General features: G+C 38.2%; 1 long non-coding RNA gene across 1 annotated transcript; it reads left to right on the top strand.

Moving 5' to 3' along the window:
• The first annotated feature begins 2,765 nt into the window (after positions 1-2,765).
• LOC149796768 (uncharacterized) lies at positions 2,766-4,234 on the top strand. Its single transcript, XR_016421455.1, has 2 exons — positions 2,766-3,092; positions 3,878-4,234. It is a non-coding gene; the product is annotated as an uncharacterized LOC149796768 (long non-coding RNA).
• Positions 4,235-4,531: the final 297 nt, after the last annotated feature.

Genomic DNA, 4,531 nt, shown 5'->3' with positions numbered 1-4,531 from the left:
TTTGTTTTATCACTTTGTATATGTCTTTGATATCAAATCAAGCAAGGTAGGCACAAAGAAATAATTCAAAGGCATGCAAATCGGAGCATAAGGTCTTGTGGTCACTACCGTTTTCAAAATTCATTTTATCTGACCAATCGAAAATGATTTCACATTTTTATGTACTGAACATCATTAAAATATATATTATGAATCAGTAATGTGTCTTAATCATTTGTAAATGTGACCATGGAGAGTAAAGGAATCAAGCGAAAGGCGTACTCAGCGACTGAAAAGCTGTGCATTATAGATAGGGTTCATAATGGTGAAACGAGAGCCAAAGTTTGCAATGAACTAAAAATCGCCAAGTCGACACTTCAAACTTGGCTTAAAGATGAGCAGAAACTTCGGGATTACATACATGTTGTTGATACAGATGATGGGATAAAAAGAAAACGAGCACGGACTGCACAAGATACCGAATTAGATGAAGCTGTGTACACGTGGTTCACACAGCAACGTGAACAAGGTGTTCATCTCTGGAACAATTCTAAAGGCTCAAGGAGAAAATGGCAAAAATTATGGACAATGAATCACATTTTAGGGAAGCCAAGGATGGCTTTGGAGATTTCAGCGCCGACATGGAATTAAACAGAATTCTTTGTCGGGAGAGATACACTCAGCGAATCAGGAAGCCGCGTGTAGTTATTCCAAACCAGCTCAGAGATAATCATCAGTGAACAATACACAGAAGATCAAATTTACAACTGTGATGAGGCTGGTCTTTGCTACAGAATGATGCCAGACAAAACTCTTGCTTCCAAATATGACCTGCACAAAAAGGAGGGCTTCAAGCTCAACAAAGAGAGATTAACACTTTTGTTTTGTGTGTACAAAACTGGTACACACAATATGAAGCCGTTATGTATTGGCAAATACAAGTCCCCTCGTTTTTTCCATCATATGAACATGGACAGTCTTCCATTTGTATACAGAAACAGTGGAAATGCGTGGATGACTGCGATCATATTTACGGAGTGGTTTTTCAAGATGTTTGTGCCATCTGTCAGAAACCACCAGCGATTCAGGGGCATAGAGGAGAAAGCTATACTTTTATTGGATAATTGCCCAGCCCACCCCCCTGCTGATTCACTCATAACAAGTGATGGAAAGATCTAGGTAGAATACCTCCCCCCAAAAAAAACATCTATAATTCAGCCACTGGATCAAGGAATTATTAGCACTTTTAAACAGAATTACTGTCAGCTTTTAATACAGTCAATGCTGGACAGTGGAGAAAGTGTTACAACCTTTCTCAAAAGTGTGAATTCAAAAGAGGCTATATTCATGGGTGGTCAGGCTTGGAAAGCAATCACCCTTAAGACCATAGAGGGGTGCTGGATTAAGGGTCTTGGAGCTGTCTTCGACACAAAGCAAAACAGTAACAGAGACAGCGACGATGATAGTGACTTTAAAGGTTTCAGTGAAACTGATGTCATTAATGCCGAGGCTGTTTGGGAGAAATTTGTACAGACTCGTTGTCCTGAGATGGGCTTTTCTCTTGATGATATGGAGGAGTGGATTTGTGCTGACAATGATTGCCCCACAGCCGAATACATGTCAGATGAAACAATAGTTAATTCAATAACGAACAAATTTGCAGCAGAAGACGATTCTAACTGGAGTACCACAAGTGTTGAAAGTGATGCAGACGCAGATGTTGTACCACCTCCCCCCTCTGCACAAGAAGCAATCAAATCTTTTGATATTGCTATAAGGTAGCTGGAGACCCAAACTATTGACTACGTAAAACTCATGCAGTTGAGAAATCTGAGGGATTTTGCTCGGCGGCAGAGAAACCAAGGAGTAACACAAAAAAAATTAACTGATTTTTTCAAAAAGTGAATTGATATTCGTGAAGCATGGCACAAATGGCAATTATTAACTTGTTCTAATTTACGTTGTTTTACATTTGTAGACTCCTGATTAACCCTTGTGTTTTGTTTTCCCTTTTACTTCTATCGCAATCAATCTATCATTCGATCAAAAATGATTTCTCGAAAAGAGTCGATCTTTTGTATATAAAAAAACATCTAATTTGGATTAAACAATAAAACTAGAATGTATCCAATTCAACATAATTTGACATAGTACACAATGTGTGAAGCAGTACACATGTTAAACGAACGGAAACCATGTGGAATAATGTTTTTGATGATCGCCTCAATATACTGTAATTTATCCTGAAATTAATGTTGCTCTATGAGGTAATAATAAAGTACACCATTATGAAGAGATATTTATTCACAGTCAATCTCAGCACGATTATAAAGTGAGTATTCAACACTATAATCCACCTACCCCCCACCCCCTTATTTTTCCTTTATGTCGTCAATCACTAAATTGGTTTTGGGCTTATTTTATAGGTCCCTCGATAACTCGCGCATCACTTATAGTGCGGTCGATGTTTCTGGACCCCGATGTGCGCGAGTTATCGAGGGAGTGGTATATATATATATATGTACACACACACACATACACAGATAAGGTTATTTAGTAGGGGTGAAATGATACGCCTGTGCCACGTATCGATACGATACATGATACACAGCCTACGATACAATACATATCGATACATGTATCAAACTGAATGTGATGTTTTACCCCAACCCCTTGTATTATACATGTATTTATAAGTCTGTAAGTGGAGCCAGGTAGGCTTTGTTTTTCCAAGTACCTAAGTTGGCTGATCCTCTTACGTAACCCAGTCTTTGTTTGAGCTCTTGAGTGGAAATCTGGCGAGAATCTTTGTACATGGGAACATGTGACGTAGACAACTTCAAAGAGCCGGAAGCCGACAATGGTAGGCTGGACAGTACATGGGGACACACAGACTGACATTTTTATGATTGACAGTTCGATCAAATGACCAGAGTCCGTCGCCATCCAATCGGGATGCATTGTAGGTGGGACTTGATTCGAGAAACTGGCATAAGACTTGTACAAGCCTGAAATTCGTCAGTTGGTGTTTAAGAGTCGCAGTGACACACACTCCGTTAGCCATTCGTAAAAATTGGCGGAATTTAGGAAATTCATGAAATAGCTTCGATCAGGTAAGTTTGATGTTACGTTGATTCTGCTTGATACGACTGCTGTTAATTGAAGAGAATTTGTCGTATGTATACATTTTACTTGTATTGAAGTATGAATAGTTAATTATGACCTTAATATTTTGCATTTTTTTCATGACTTTAGCTAGTACTTTTGTTTACGATTGATTACGATGTTGATTCGTTGCATCATTATTCATAATGTTACTATGTACACCTTATTGGTGAGGCGAAAATGTTCTCTTCTTTCGCTAGTAATATGTGTGCATCTTATTTCGTGGATTATTACGTTTACGCCCTTTTGAAAGGACAATTTGTATTTGTGAAGAATTGTATTGCTCGCTAGCCGCTATAAGAATATTGTAATTCTTTGCGTAGTTATATTTTGGTAGACAAGAAATTTGTTTTTTTTGCCATTGAGTAACGGATTGCCGTTTATCACCCTTTGAATGTGAATATTGTGGATTTGGTACGCTTGTGTAGGAAATATATATAAACATACATAAATATACAGATAGTCATATTACTAATCGTAGTAATATTTTAGTACAATCATATTTGAAATATTTTGTATGTATATACTGATAGGGCTCAGTATGTAGATATTTGAATCCTTTGTGTGATTGTGTTATGGCGCCATTTTTGTAAGCGGCGGAAGTGTATGGGAATTTCGATGTGTGCGCATGCGCGACCCAAATGTCCCGCCTTAAACTGATGGTTCAGTTCAGTGACGTAGTGTGAGGGAAGATTTTTATAACCCTATGCTAATGCATTATACCTTTCAACAGGAAGCTTTCGGGGGACGAGAGAAGTTCAGAGAATTTCGGGTGACGGTGAGAGATACCGAGTGAATTTCGGGTGACCTCAAGGGATACCGTCAAGGGTTCCGGATACTAGAAGAGGAACCGGAAGTCAAGATAACGGCAAGGAACAAGGATTATAGAAGAGGAAGCAGAAGTGGAGATCACGAAAGGAGAGAAAGACAAGGGAACGAAGAGATTTAGATGAGTAGCACTCAAGAAGGGAAAAATCTCCTCACACTGTGAACTTAAATGATGATCAAAGGGATCATTGGGTGAAAGAGAGACATTGATTACTTTAAATTCTTTTAAATTTCATTTATTAAATTGTTATTGTTTAAATTTCATCTTTGTATTTCTTTTAATTTAACTGTCGGCATTGCTGACTGGGGGCTCGTAGCCATAAATATATTTAGTCAATAAATAATATAGTGTCCAGAATTAACCTTCTGAATAAGGACCAGGGGAACTTCTCATAACTCGTTAAAGTCTATAAGAAGAACCCCACCCCTAGACAACCAGGAAACCCCCACACTGAAAATGGGATTATCCCAGTACATTTGATTAATCATGTGAATGTATATGTTGAATGGTATTTTCAAGTTCAAACAGTGTCAAATATGCAATGTATCAGCAGTGAGT

The sequence above is a fragment of the Sinohyriopsis cumingii genome, chromosome 6 (genome assembly GCF_028554795.1).
Source record: "Sinohyriopsis cumingii isolate HCF-2022 chromosome 6, ASM2855479v2, whole genome shotgun sequence".
Lineage (NCBI taxonomy): Eukaryota > Metazoa > Mollusca > Bivalvia > Unionida > Unionidae > Sinohyriopsis > Sinohyriopsis cumingii.
This window is presented reverse-complemented; position numbering and strand designations above follow the sequence as displayed.